This window comes from Zalophus californianus, chromosome 6, assembly GCF_009762305.2.
Source record: "Zalophus californianus isolate mZalCal1 chromosome 6, mZalCal1.pri.v2, whole genome shotgun sequence".
Classification (NCBI taxonomy): domain Eukaryota; kingdom Metazoa; phylum Chordata; class Mammalia; order Carnivora; family Otariidae; genus Zalophus; species Zalophus californianus.
The window spans coordinates 59,031,761-59,047,608 of record NC_045600.1 but is presented as its reverse complement, the minus strand read 5'-3'; the positions used below and the strand labels follow the sequence as shown (position 1 = coordinate 59,047,608).

General features: G+C 42.5%; 1 protein-coding gene across 1 annotated transcript in view; it reads left to right on the top strand.

Annotated features, from left to right (window-relative positions):
- Positions 1–10,478: 10,478 nt before the first annotated feature.
- Positions 10,479–15,848, top strand: part of TTC6 (tetratricopeptide repeat domain 6) — a 203,354-nt gene continuing 197,984 nt past the window's right edge. The window contains exon 1 of the mRNA XM_035728139.1: positions 10,479–10,612. The gene's annotated coding sequence lies outside the window, so the exon portion shown is untranslated. The remainder of the gene's footprint in view (positions 10,613–15,848) is intronic.

Genomic DNA, 15,848 nt, shown 5'->3' with positions numbered 1-15,848 from the left:
CCTTTACTTTATTGTTGTTGTTGTTTTCTCATACCTTCCTTTCTCTGCCCTTCCATCAGTATGTTATTAATCAGAAATCAATTCACAACTCACAAGGCGTCCGACCCTCAGTAGGTAGGGGCCCTGGCCCTGAGACCACCTAACTGGCCTCGTCCAGCAGTTTCGTGCGGAGAAATCTCAGGATCCCGGCCGCAGCCGGATGTCGGAAAAATTCTAATGAAATATTTTAATCCCAATTTTTTATGCCTGGGTTTGTCCTTCCCCTCACTGCCCCTGGAGCCGCCGCAGGGTTTCTGAGCGGCCTGGGGCGCGGGCCTAGCTGGCCCACAGCCGGATGTCGGAGCCGGAGCTGCTCGGTACCCAGCCTTGCCCGCGGGCGACAAAACCGTCTCTCTGGCCCTGAGCTAGCATTGACCTGCCAAAATCAACTCGCATTTTCATGTATTCAAATGAGAAAGATTGGGAAGGGCGACCCGCCCTCTTGGACAATCACTAGCCTTGGAGGGAATAAGTGTCCCATTGGTACCCGCAGAGAACAGGAACCTCCCTTCCTCGAGGCCTGGGTCGCAGATGTGGCGCCCCCGCCCAGGCCTGGGTTCCCCAGACGGCGAATCTCTAGGCAGCCGTGTTGTCCGAGTTACCGACTGCTTTATTCACAGCGGTCACTGCCAGCCCGAGGAAGTGCCTAGTCCCAGCTAGTCTCTCGTCACCCTGGTGCAGCGCTTCAGTGCCCTATCTGCTCAGCGTTGTTTCGTCCTCAACAACATATTCCACACTTCCCTCTAGCTACTTTAAAACTGTTGGGGTTGGGGTCTTAGAAGAGGGACCGGAAATGGACCCTCCAGATAAAGAGTTGGAAAATTAGGGAGGAGCATAACAAATTTTCAGTCTGAGAGAAGAGAGGGACTAGAGTGATTGAGGCCCTACTGTGTGCCACAGACTAGCCGGGTGCTTTGAGATCCAGGCACTTCCCCCACCTGCTGCCCCAGGTGTGCAAGAGTTGGGACCCTGAAAGCCTGGGAATTTGACTCTACTCCACTGGCAGAAGCTGGGCTAATAGGGAGTCAGTAATGGAAACCCAGAGCCTCAGAGAACTCTAGATGTCATCTCTCTCTTCCGGGAGGCTGCCATCTTAAACCTAAATCATCCCCCAAGAGTGAATGAGTATTTAGCTTCTCAGTCCCTGAACTCCACCCACCCCAATCCACCCATCTGCCCCCCCCCCCCCCCGCCGCCTCCCGCACACACACACACATACACGGAGCCAGGAGCTTTCCCACGGCCCCTCACTTGGCCCTGGTGGTTTAACTTTAGCTATTCAAATGTGATTACCCTCAAATTTACATAGTTTTATTTAACAGATGCTTTTGTAACAATAATATAAATTGTATCCTACATATGGGGGGGGTAAAAAATGCGTTCTAGCCACGCTTTTTTCATTGTATTGTCTTCCTGACTCCCCCCACCCGCCAAGTTTTAAAACTGTTCAATGGACTGACAAAAAGACTAATTTGTTGGCATGGCTAGAGGGAGGTTACATTCATTATTTTAAAATTAAAATTCGTTTGGAAGACACTGGCGAGTTGCTGCTTCTGGACTTCCAGCAGCTATTCCAGAGCTAACACCAGAGGAAAGTTTTGTTTTAAAAATAGTGCATTTGTTTGGAGTTGTTTGATTTTCCCGGTCCTATGGGTCACAGAGTAAAACTCACATTGTAATGAGTTTGCTTCTAAGCAGAAACACTAGAAGAGGTCTCCTTGGCAGCATTCCCTTTTGCTGGGATACCAGCAAGATTTGCCCGAACTTTGACAACTTTCTGAAGGCAGTCATTGTAGTCCCCTACTATAAATGGATCAAAGTAAGGAAAAGCAGCTGCCAACATTGGGCGTTACCTGTGATGTCCAGCACGGCTTCCCTGGGTCTGTGCTGAGGACATTGCAGGCGTCCCCAATCAACTGAGCTCTGCTCTCTCCTTAGGTCCACATCTTAATCTACATTCCTACCAGGGTTGTATCATTTTGAACAACATATTCCATTTGTGTCGTTTTCTTTTTCTTTCTTTTTTTTTTTTTTTTGTCTCCCCCACTGTACTAGAAGATCTTGAGGGTGGGGCCCACAGTCCCACTGCCAGAGCAGAGCCTGGAGCATAGTCGACTTTCAATAAAGATTTGTTAACTCAATCAATAAACTAACTGTTCCAATCCAGATGCTGGCCAGGCTGATGTCAGGTGGGAAAAGATGCTGGAGCCTAGAAACTTTATCCACTTGACTCCAAAGTCTCCAAGTGAGAGGACCCTAGGGATCCATCTTAGTTCAGGGGGCCATTTAATGAATGGACCAACAGACCCGGGAATGAATGGATGGATGGACAGATGCTTCTGGCAGAAAGGCCAGGGTCTCAGAGCCCTGTAATCCCTGAGTTTCCAGGCCCACTGGGCATGGCTCTTATCCTAGCAGCGATGCTTGATTTTAACCAAAATCATCCGGGTGACACGATCAAGTCGGAATGCCCCCACTTCATGAGTTTCTGGACTTAGGCAGAAGCAGCACCCCACCCCCCCCCCCCGCGTTTGCCTATCTAGGGCGGTCAATGTGTGACCAAAGGCAAACATTTCACTTTTCCCTCGCTGCGAAAAGGCAGCAGCAGAGCCTTTCAATAGCGGATACTGATTAAAAGTTAAAGAACCCCATCAACTTTCCATCAAGCAGAATGTTTCACTAGGAGCTGTAAAGGAAACGTCCGTGTTTGAATAATATGTTTAAATTGGCAAGCAAATGAAGCCGAGCCCACGCAGTGAGAAGGACAAGCCTTGCCGCAGAGCTGTTAGACCGGGGGTATGTGCCTGGGCCAGCAAGCACGTGGCGCGCGGCGTTCCCACCCTGGCGCTGGAGGGCGCCTAGGAAGCGGGCCACGGGCTGCTCCGGGTTTGCGCCTCGAGAGTCACTGATACGATCCTCCCAGGTGCCAGGCACTCAGCGGGCCTGGGCGGTGGCAGCGCGCTCGAAAATATCAGCCATTTACATTAATTGCCTCCCTGTCTTTAGGATCCAAAGCGTTTTATTCCACATTCTTTCCCTGGGTGATGTAATGATTTTCTTAAAGGTCCGCCCAACCTCTCAAAATCTGCCGTGTTGTTGCAAGGTATTAACTGGAGACCTCTCGTGTCAACTTCTCCTCCCGCAGTTTTATTTGCCAGGAAAGCATGCGTGGGGATCCTTGAGAGACGAAGCCGGTCGGCCGCCTTTTCTGGGCGGCTGTCATTCCGGAAACTACCTGGCAGCGCAATACCGCAGCTGCAGCTGTGACTTTGATGTCCGGTCCCCCTGCCCCCAACCCGCACTGGCTGGTTGGGATCTGGGCCACAAACTCCTTTCAGACCACGCTCTCTGCCCTTGGCCGCTCCCCACTTGCACCCCGGTCACCGCTGCAGGGGAAAGGGCCTCGGAAGTCAGGTGGAGCCCCACTCGCCTTGGAGACTTAGCAGATCTAATGTAGGTTTTTCTTTCAACGCTTTCAATGATGAAGTTGATGACGTGGATCCCACTCTCCTCACCCCACTGGCCTCCTCTCGCCAAAATACCTTCTATTGTGAATCTCTAGGCTCCTCTGACCTCTTCATGACCCTCCTCTCACACCCCGCCCAGAGAAGAGGTTTCAATAAATAAAGCACAGTGTGCGGGTTGAAGGTCAGTTTACACTGGGGCAGAAGCTTCAAAACTCCTGCAGGTGCTGGAATGGGAGTACACCGCACCATCATCCTAAGAGATGAGAGAGGTTATGAGGACATGGCAACCAGGTCTTGGAGTGGGTAGCAGTAGGTGGTCAGGAGCTTGGTGGTGATCCAGTCACAAATTCATGGTCCAACCATTAGACCTCAAGTTTCCTGGGGAACCCGGGCAGATCCTTCGGGCCTCAGTTTCCTCCTTTTCCAAAAGAGCTTGGACTTGATTTGGTTCTGGCAGAGGTCAATTTTAGGAAGGGAGCCTGGAGTGGCTGGAGCAAGGTCAGGCCTGATGACCCCCCCCAACCCTCCTCCCCCCAATCCCCCTCCAGGGGGGCAGAAACCAGTAGGGGTGTGAACGTAGGAAGGGAACTATTATGGTGATGGGGGTGAAAAGCTCTGCTCTGGGAGCAGCAAAGCGTCTCTCCCTGAGGCGCCCAAGGCTCTGGGAGAACAAGCCCTAGGAAGAAGAGTTCCCTCCTCTTTGCCCTGGTTTTGTGTTCTATGTTTCACAGTAACTTCTGGGCAAAAACCTTTTCCCTTTTCAATTCCCAGCATCTCCAAAGACAACAATTGGTAGGAGAGAGCAGAGAGTGTCTTCCAATTCCCAAGCCCAGGCAAACCCTCCTAGGCTAGGAAGCTGCAAAGTGTTTGTTCTGCTCACTCCTCTGGGCAGGGCTAAGGGTCTCTGAGGATTGTCTCTCTTATTACCCAAATAAGCTCCAGCCTGCTTGTTTGTGTGGTTGACAGGGACCATAGTGTTTGTGATTAAGAGCATGGGATTTGGAATTCCGTAGTCTGTGGGAGACTTGCTTTTTCTGAGCCTCTGTTTTCTCAACTGTAAAATGGGCTTATTAGTACCTTCCTCATACCATTTGAGTACAGAGTAAGTGTACTGAATTGTAACAAATACAAAGAGCCTTCACAGAACTCTGGGAGCCTGGGTGGTGCTGGATGCTGAACACTTGGTGGCAAATAATGCGGCCCTGCGATCTAGGCACGCTCGCCCCTCCCTCTTACAGGTCTTTTGCTGGTGGTCACCAGCCCAGCTCCCTAGACCTTGTGGTCCCCCCTCCCCCCAGTCAGGCAAGGAGTGGGAGCTCCTTGGCGGTTCACTGGCCGCATCTCATCTTCCGTGGCGACCCTGCCTAGAATCCCCTTCCAATCTCCTCGACCTGGGGGGGCCACTTTCTAGGGAGTCGGCGATGGCAGAGGTCGGGCTTCAGAAGCTAGTGTGTGACTCTCCTGGGTCCCTGATATGGTAGACTTGCACCGTTGCCCTGGCTATGGCAACCTCGGTCAAGACCTGGGGGCTGGATCCAGCAGGCATCCCAGTTGGAGAGATGAAGGGAGTGAGTGTGGCCCTTTTGGGAGGCTATTCCGCCCTCCGCATCTGAACTTGGGGAGCATGGGGATGAAAAGGCAGGACCCTTGATTCACCCAGACATTTCCTTCTTTCTCCCTTGGACCCCCTTTGCCACTTCCCCTCTCACGGACAGAGTGAGAAGAAACCACTTAGGACTCATTTGGAGGAGTATCACTTAGGACATTTTCTAAAATACTCAAAACCCAAGATGACATTACAGCAAGGAAACTTGCATTGCTATTTTTAAGAACTATTTGACACAAATGCCCTTAAAAAGGGGACTTCCTGGGAGTCCATCTGAAATAAAACAAACATGCTGGGCTTATGATGGGTCCTTCAGATATTAAAGACTCTGAATATTATCTTGCATGTGCAAGAAAACTTAGTGGGGTGCCAAGTCTTCATTAAGAAAAAAACAGTATTGAATATGAAAAGATCACATCACAAAAGACTTTTGCCAGATACAGATCCATTTGCTGAAGTGAAGATTCATGAGTTGCTTAATTCCTCCTGCTAAGGGGGCTTAGAAGAACTGGAGTTTCAGGGTGGATCCCTGGGGCTCACATGAACAACAACCCACATTTCAGACAGGGCTTGGATGGATTAAGAAGGTCCTGTGTACAAGGCTCTAATAAGTTTTGAATTCCACTTCATTTAATAATCAGAACCAGGTGGATAAAATAAAATATTTCCTTCACCAGAGAACAGAAAAATAACACATCTTCAAAGCTGATTAATTTTTTGGGGATTGGTACTGGGGGAGGTGCATTCAGGGGAAGTGGGCTGGTACACAGAAGTCTCAGGCTGTGAGCAATTTCGGGCTAAATGCAGCTTCTGTTTTTACAGCTTACTTAGGGAGAACTGTTAGTTTTTCTAAGCATAAACCAGGCATTGGTTCTCTAAGCTCAATGTTTAGGCTACAAAGCACATCCAACAGTCTTACATACCTACCCTTAGAAAAGGAATGGTTTTGACCTCAAACTCAGCAAACTCTCTAGTGCATTACCATACTTGGAGAACACCTAAGCAAAGCCCTTTGGAAGTGTAAAGGGTAACTGGAATGCTAAGTACCAGCCACTATGTCCTAGAAAAATAAATCCCTAATTCTCAGCCAGGTACACCTGCTTTGGACCAGGCTTATTAGTGTTATTTGTATCTTTTCTTTTCAAATGGTTAGTTTTACTCACAGAGTTTTCTTTTTGCTCAGTGCTTGCTATTTTTATCTTACCTTAAAAACCCTGAGATCAGGACCAGTGCCAGACTTTTGAGGCACCCCAGAGAAGGGTGATGGCTGGCTTCCCACAGGTCCCTTTCTGAACTCCATAAGCTCAGATGTTAGGATCACGTCAGAGTTTAGGGTCAGGAGGGAGGCCTAGCATATGTTAAGTAGATCACCAAGGGGAAAGAAGGGTGAGAAGGGTGTGAGGAGGCTGAGTGTAAGCGATGCCAGGGGAGGAACTTAAGGCAGGAGAAGCTGTTTCAGTACATTAGTGTCTGTGGATTAAGGCAGTACAGGCAACTTTGGGTAATAGACTTTTCTGGTTATTCTCTGTTTTTCTCCCTAGCCCTTTCTTTCTACTCTATTCTCTCTACCTCTGTTCTCTGCACATATCATCCAGTTTTCCTTGCCTTTGGGCTTCCAGTTGGGTTTGGCCAATATCTGGGCAATGGTGCAGGAATGAAGGGCGTCTAGCAAATGACATCTAGCAGAATGGCAAGAGAAATCTACGAGTGCTCCTATTTCTTCAGTCCCAATGCAGGAACTCTATTACTAACCTTGTAATTTGATTGGCAAAAATTGCATACCATTATTTTAATTTGCATTTCTGAGATTACTACTGAAGTTGAACATTTTTATAATTCTACTGGCCATAAATATTTCTTCTTTTGGGAACTGCCTTTCCACACCTCCCTTAGCCAAATTAAAATTGTGAGCACTTGTCCATTTCTCATCTAAAGAATATTGATCCTATGTTTGTCATAAATATTGTGAGTTTTCCACCAGGTTTTCATTTGCATTATGATTCTGCTTATTTTTCAACACATAGATGCTTTCAAAAAAATCCGTCAGTATTTTAATCAGAGTTCCTGCCTTTTATGACTTAATGCTTATAAGTCTTATCTATACCTGCTACTCTTATGTTTAACAAAATCTTGCATCCAGTTGGAATTTATTTGGGTGCTTAATAGGAAATCAAGATATAATTTTAATTATTTATTTTCCAAAAAGACCCTTGGACAGGTCCTAATTATGAAGGGGCTTGAATTCTCTTCGGAGAACTTTGCTTGGAATTTGTTCTATGAGGATACTTTGAAGGTGTACAAGCTGAATTCTGGGGTCTTCCTTTACTTGCTATGCAGTGAATCCAATAGGAGGCTCTAAAACTAGACGACAAGAGGACTGCTCGGTGGTGGTTTTAGAGTGACAAAACCAGATGAAATCGTAGTGTTTCAATGACTGAGTAATTTTATGCTGCTCTTTGAGTCTAATGCCCTTTTCTATAAGATAGCACCCAAAGTATTAACGTTTTCATACGGAGCTATTACAATAGCAACAATGAATTTAAAATGCCTTTAGATCACTAAGAAATATTCCTTCTGCTCTTCTTTTTCCTTTCTCTCATTCCCTCTCTCTCCCCTCCCCTTCCCTCCTCTCTCTCCTCCCTCCCTCCCTCCTTCCTTTCCTTCCTTCCTTCCTGCCTTCCTTCCTTTCTCTTTCCTCTCTCTCTGTTTCTCTCTCTCTTTCTATCCTTCTTTTAGACCTAGAGTAGAGTTCCTAGCACAGAACTGATTACTAGCTAGGAGATCAAAAGTAAATCCTCGATCTCTTTGAACATCAGTAACTTATCTATAAAATGAAGCTAAAAGTATCTAGTTCATGGATTGTATTATCCTATGGTATGGATATCTGAATACTTTGTTACCATTTTGTATTATAAAAGTATTAATGAACAATGTTTATTTACCATTGAGATTACTTCCTGACCATATGATAGACATGATTCAGGGCTCCATTAATTTAAAAAATTTTTTTGTTTTAGAAATATGGCCTATATGTTCTTTTTATGCAGCATCTAGGATGATACCAAGAACAATTCACACTAAGCACTTTGGTTATTTGCTTATTATTTTAATTAGCAAAGGAAAGTAATGTACTTATTGTCTGAAGGGGTTACTTCCACACTTAGGGTGAAGCTGCCCTCAAGGAGTACCCACAAAGCAGTGGTATGTGGGTATGTGGGTGCAGTGAGACCTCAGGGACAGCAGATCTTTCTCTGTAGAATGTTTCTTGTCTTGTGAACACTCAGCAACCATTTTATTTATTTATTTATTTATTTATTTATTTATTTTTATTTTATTTATTTATTTATTTATTATTTATTTGCGAGAGAGAGAATGAGAGCCAGAGAGCATGAGAGGGAGGAGGGTCAGAGGGAGAAGCAGACTCCCTGCTGAGCAGGGAGCCCGATGTGGGACTCGATCCTGGGACTCCAGGATCATGACCTGAGCCGGAGGCAGTCGCCCAACCAACTGAGCCACCCAGGCGCCCTCAGCAACCATTTTAACCTCATTATGTTGGGGAGTAAAGCAACAAACCTCTGAGGTAAGATTATTATCTCCATTTTACAGAGGAGGTTGCAGAATCCCAGGGAGCAAAGCAACTGGCACAGTTGGCAAAACTGGGTATCCCTACCTGGCTTTGTATCTATAGACTGGGAGCTTGCCTCAGGGAGGCCTGAGAAGGTCTGGGTGCATCCATCTCCACAGTTGGGCTGCTTCAAGGCCCAGCACCAGGGAATTGTGCAGCAGAGCATTCTTTTATGTTGAATTCCTGGGACGCATCAGTCTCAGAGAGGACTTCCAGAAGATTTGATCTGCCACTTATCCGATCTCATTTATTAGTGGCCTGAGTATTTGGAAAGGGAGAAATTGGTAGAAAGTAGACCAATATAAAATAAACACTTGAGGGCCATTAAGTGCCAGGCACTGAGCAAAGCACTTTCATCTACATGATGGCATGTTTTTCTTTTCTTTTCTTTTTTTTAAATAATAGTGAAATATAACACAGGAAAATAAACAAAATAGAAAACAGTAGTTTATCTATCACAAAGAGAAAACTCAAACAGCCATCACCAAGGTTAAAATGCAGAACAGTGCTAGTACCCCAGGACTCCTCCTGGCAGTGTCTACCCACTCACCATCACCTTCTCCACTCCCAACCTGACTACTATTTTGACTCTTATGGTTATTACTTTTTTTGGTATTTTTTTTTTTTTTTTGTAATACAGCTGCTGAGCATGCATCCATAAGCACTATAGTTTTTGCTCTCTTGGTTTTTAAACCTTATATGATGATTTCATTTGTATGTGGAATTTAAGGAACAAAACAGGTGAACATAGGGAGAGGGAAGGAAAAATAAAATAAGATAAAAACAGAGAGGGAGGAAAACTATAAGAGATCTTTAACCACAGGAAACAAACTGTGGGTTGTTGGAGGGGAGATGGGTGGGGTGCGGGGTAACTGGGTGATGGGCATTAAGGAGGCCAGTTGATATAATGAGCACTGGGTGTTATATGCAACTGATGAATCACTAAATTCTATGTTAGTTATGTTAATTATGTTAACTAAATTGAATTTAAATAAAAAATTTAAAAATAGACCTTACATGAATGGAATTGTACAGTGTGTACTCCTTATGTTTGACATATTAGCTCATAGAAATTCATCTATGTTGTTTCCCACAGATGAAGGTTGTTCACATTCTTTATTGTATTTTATGAATATACCACAATTAATTTATGCACCCTACGTTTGATGGACGTTTGGATATTTACCAGTTTTTAGCTATTATGAGTGAAAGTGCTATGAATATTGGTGTACATGTTTCTTGGTGCATGTTTACATGCATTTCTATTGGGAGTGGAATTGCTGGGTCCTAGAGTATGTGTGTATTCAACTTGAATAGATAATGCCAATTATTGCTTCTTATAACCTTTTTTATCTTGGACATCAGAAAACTCTGAACATGCTGAATCCAGGATTCTAATAGGAACTCTCCAGAAGTCTGAATCTCATGCCTCCAGCATAATTTGTTTAAATGTATAAAAAACGAGTGCCAAGTAAGCAGTTGGTTTAATGGGGGCAAAAACGGCCGATCTAGGAGACTCCAGGCCAGGAGGCTCTTTGGGACCAGAAAGTTCACAGCCCAGAAAGCAGAGGCCGCTCAGCTTGGGTTTTGGCTTCTGGTCCAAGGGCGCTCTTGGAGCTAGTTCCGCGAAGCAGAAACGGGCGGGTTGGGACCCACAGCGCGGAGGGATCCACAAGAGCCAGAGCCAGGGCGCAAGGCGGAGGGAGGACGCGCTGCTTGTTGCCGAGCAACGGAGCGCGTTCTTCCTTCCAGTAGAGCCTGTCCGAGCCCACCCGGCCGCTCGGCCCCAAGAAGGTCGGTAGGATACACCGCTGCGACGCGGCTTTGTCAACCTTCTCGCCAACTGAATGGGAGCAGAGGCGTCCCGACAGGCGGGTGAGAGGCGGACTGGGGCGCTGGTGACTTCGTCTGGGAGGCTGTGGGAAGAGGAGGCTGCGATATTTGGGCGGAGCACTCGTCGCCTCCCGTTCTGCCTCTTTAATCCACACTAATCTCTGAGAAAATCAGCGTAGAAAATAGGGCTGGAGTTGGAGAAGGGATTGGGGCTGGAGTAGGGGCTGGGATGCCCTCGGGAAGAGTGAAAACCTGGCGGAACGGAAAGACAGGTAGATTGTGACGACCATCTGTGGGGAAAGGAAAAGGAGTTAGGAAGGCGAAAGACAGGAAGGAGTTAGAGGGAATGTGGCGAGGGAGAAAGGTCACAGTGGAGGGAATTTAATTTCCAGCGGCCTGAACTTTCCTGGTATCCCTTGACAGGGGCTGGCTGTTTTGGGTAAGCCTTACGCACCATTAGGTGATGTCCCCCACTGAGATCTGTGTCTAATTTTGAAATAGGAAGCTGTTTTCTGAGTGTGGCCCAAAAACTCTTTGGTGGGCAGTGGGACACTGTAAGGCTTAAGGCAAGGATTATCTAGCATCCAAGACCACAGATCCACAGTGAAACTATTGTGAACTACCACTGCAAGAGTTTAAAGGAGTTCAGTAGTTCTTTTTATTATTCAACATTCAAATATAAAATTTCAACAAATTGTTTTTTTCCTGTTTACAGCTTTATAAAGGTATAATTTATATTCCATAAACTGCAGAGAACGTACAGATTAGTAGTTAGTGTAATGTATTACAATATAATGTACAGGTGTACAATTTGATAAGTTTCGACAGATTTATACACCTTTGAAACAATTACTGCAATCAAGATAACTGAACCTTTTTTCCCCCAAGTTTTTATTTGAAATCCTGATAACTGAACCTTTTCATTCATCTGCTCCCTTTGGTATCTGCCCCTGTTTTCACCTGCTCCTACTGCCCCCAACCAACTACTGATCTGCTATGGGACACCACAGATTAAGTTGCATATTCTAGAATTTTATACAAATGGAAGCATACAATATATACTGTTTTGTATCTGGCTTCCTTTACTCAGCATAATGATTTGCCAGGACCTTTGCCTTGATTACTGTACTGTAGCTTTATAGTAAGTTTTGAAATTGGATCATGTTAAGTCCTCACGTTTTTTAAAAAAATCATTTTAACGATTTTAAGTTATTTGAATTTGTGTATACATTTTAGAATCAGCTTGTAATTTCTGTAAAAAAAAAAAAAGCCTGCTGGAATTTTGATTGGGATTGCATGTAATCTATAAATCTATTTGGGGAGAATTGCCATCTTAACAGTGTTGAGTCTTCTAGTTAACAAACATGGTTTGGAATTTTATGTAGGTCTTTAATTTCTCTTAGCAATGTTTTGTAATTTTCAGTGTGGAGATTTTGGACATCTTTTGTTGGATTCATTCTCAAGTATTTTATGTCTTCTTGGGCATTATTTTCCAATTGTTTGATACTAGCATATTAAAATACGGTTGATTTTGTGTGTTATATTGTATCATACAACCTTGATAAGTCACTTGTAGGCAACTAGGGATTGTTTGTAGATTTCTTGGAATTTTTGACCTAAAAATCATGTCACTGCAAATAGGAACAGTTTTACATTTTCCTTTCCAATCTATCCCTTTTATTTCCTTTCCTTGCCATATTGCAATGGCTAGGACCTCCAGAACAATGTTGAATAGATGTGATGAGTTGAGGCACTTTTTAATATTTTGTTAATGGATATAAAGGTGTCCACCTACTTGCTTTCATAAACAGTGTTACAGTGAACAATGTAAAAAAAAAGTTGAGGCACTTTTGCCTAGTTTTCAATTTTAGCAGGAAAGCAAAAATATAATGTTAGCTGTAAGTTTTTTTTGTAAATTCTCTTAATCAGATTAATGTTCCATATGAAGCATATTTGCACAGTTATTTCTTTATTATTATCATGAATGGGTGTTGGATTTTGTCAAATGATTTTCCACTATCCATTGAAACGATCATATGCTTTCTTCTATTTTCTGTTCATACTGTGAACTGTGTTGATTTTCCAAATGTTAAATCAATTTTTCAACCCTGGGATAAACTCTATATGATCAGAATATATTATACTTTAAAAAATATACTTTTGGATTTGATACACTAATATTTTATTAAAGATTTCTGGATCTATATTTGTGAGGGATATTGGTAACATAATTTCCCTTTTAAAAAATGCCTTTGTGAGGTTTGGTATTATGGTTATGTAAGTCTCAGAAAATGTTACCATATTTTCTGAAAATATTTGTGTAAGTTTGGTGTTATTTCTTTCTTGGCTGCTTGAGAGAACCATCTGTGCCTGGAAGTGTCTTTGTGGTAAGATTTTTGGTAATGAATAATCTTACTTAATATAGGACCATTAGGATTTTCTGTTTCTTATGTTAATTTTGGTAAATTGAGAATTTCAGGGATTTGACCATTTTATCTAAATTGTTGGATTTGTTGCTATAAAGTTGTTATATTTTCTTTTTTTTTAAAGATTTTATTTAATTATTTGAGAGAGAGAATGAGATAGAGAGAGCATGAGAGGGGGGAGGGTCCGAGGGAGAAGCAGACTCCCTGCTGAGCAGGGGAGTCCGATGCGGGACTCGATTCTGGGACTCCAGGATCTTGACCTGAGCTGAAGGCAGTCGCTTAACCAACTGAGCCACTCAGGCGCCCCTATATTTTCTTATTACCCTTTAATATCTTTAGGATCTGTAGTGAAAAGCGTTTTTTATTCCTGATATTGGTGATTTTATTCTGTCTTGTTTATTCTTAAACTGTCTAGGTAGGGGTTTTAAGAATTTTGTTGATGTTATTAAAGAACCAGCTCTTGGCTTTTAATTTTCTCAGTTATATTTCTGTTTTCTGTTTGATTGATTTATGTCCTTATATCCTTCTGTTTACCTTGGGTATACTTTACTCCTCTTTTTCTAGATTCTTAAGGTAGAACCTTAGGTTATTGATTTTAGACCTTCTTCTTGATTTAAGCCCTTAAGCTGTACTATTCCTTTTAGTCACTACTTTAGCTGCATCCCACACATTTTGGATATGTTGTACTTTCATTATTATTTAGTCTAAAATATTTTCTAAGATTTAATATTTTTTGTATTCCATTTTACTATTGATTTTTTTTGTTACACTTCTTTGTATTGCTTTAAAAAATTGTTTCTCTAGGAATTATAATATACATGCTTAACATTTCACAGTGTGGAGTTATATATCGAACTAGTTCACATAAAATGCAGAACCCTTACAACCATAGTTACCTTATTGGCCCCATCCCAGTCTTTTTGGTTCTTGTGATATGTGTTGCATCTATGTATACGAACACCCTACAAGACAATGTGATTTTCATACAATTGAAAAAAAAAAAACAAGGCTAAAAAATGGTCTTTTAAACTTACCCAGATATTTATCATTTCTAATCTTCATTCATTCCTGAAGATTCAGATTTTCCTCTTGTGTAATTTCCCATCAGTCTGAAGAAATTTCTTTATTATTTCTTACAGTTTTCTAGTCTGCTGATGAGCAATTCTTTTAGTTTTCTTGTATCTGAATATATCTTCATATCGTTTTCATTTTTTAAAGAATATGCTTGTTAGATATATAATTCTGTGTTGACAGTACGTTGCTTTTTTTAGCATATTACAAATCTTGTTTCACTGTCTTTTGGTTTCAGTGGTTTTTAATGGGAAGTTTTTGTCATTTGAATTGCTTCCCCATAAATAACATATTGTTTTTCTCTGTCTGCTCTCAGTATTTTATCTTTGTCTTTGATTTCCAGTAGCTTACGTGCGGTTTTCTTTGGCTTTATCCTGCTTGGAATGTACTGGGTTTCATGATTCTATAGATTTAGGTATTTCTTCAGATTTGAGAGGTTTTCAGACATTATTTAAGAATTTTTTCATGCCATTCTCCCCTCCCCCTTTAGGATACTGCTTACCCATATGTTAGAATTTGTGATACTGCTTCACGAGGCTCTGACGGTGTTCCCTGCACCTGCCCCCGGCCCTGGCTTTTTTCTTTCTCTTTTAAATATTGGATAATTTTTGTTGATTTATCTTCCAATTCACTGACTCTTTTCTCTGACTTCTCCATTCTGTTAGTTCAATTTTTATTGAAAGTATTGTATTTTTCAGATATAAAATTTCTACTTTTTTATTTTTACTTCTTTTCTAAGATTTTCTATCTTTTTATTCATCATTAGCGTATATCCCTTTACTTCATTGAACATAGTTATAATAGTTGCCTTCAAGGCCTTGTTTAATAATTTCAACTTCTGTGTCATCTCTGGACTGGCATCTGTTCATTATGTTTGCCCTTGAGAATGGGTTACATTTTCCTGGATCTTTTTATGCCGAGCAGTTATTTTTCTTATATCCTGGACGTTGTTAATGTTATGTTGTGTAGACTCTGGATTCTGTTATATGCCTCTGAAGAATGTTGATGTTTTTCATTTGGCAGGCAAGTCACCAGGTTACACTCACTGTAAGCTCTATCTCACTCTCTATGATTGGAAGTTAAGTTCAGTTAAATCTCACTTTAGCTCTTTAAGCCATTGTGCTGCTTTGAGTTTGTCCTATGTATGCACAGTTCAGGGGTCATTCTAGACTTGTATGGGGTTTAGATACAGAATTAGGGGATTACATTCTCTGACTCTCTCTCCTTCAGGATTTTTTTCTCACTCCTCAGTGGTGGTTGTTGCCAGGGGTCTTTTCTCTGATTTGTCTGGCCAGAATGATGAAAGGCTTTCTATTAAAGTTTTTGCCACCTGCACTAGACCATTCTACAGTATGGATGGCATTTAGGGAAAGACTACAATAAACCTGGAAACTTGCCTCCAGACCAGTGTTTCCACAAGTGTCTACTCTCCTCCACAATTTGCCTGCTTTTGTTTACTTCTAAGGATCCTCAGGTATTTGTTTTTTATATTTTTCCCAGAGTTTATCAACTGTTATTAGTGGGGGATTTTCTGTAGGTGTAGATGTGGAACTCCAGCAAATTATTTTGAAATTGAAAGCATGCAACATTTAACATGTCAAAAACATGGTAATAATATAAAAACTCTTTTATTTTCCTATTTTGGCTATTTAAGTAAATTAGAAGAAGGAAGTTCAAGAAGGAAAGACAGAACATGGGGAGAAGAAAAAGGCAGGGAGATGTTTTGTTGTTCCATTGTCTGTTATGTATTTATGTTTGTATGTATATATGTATATCACAAA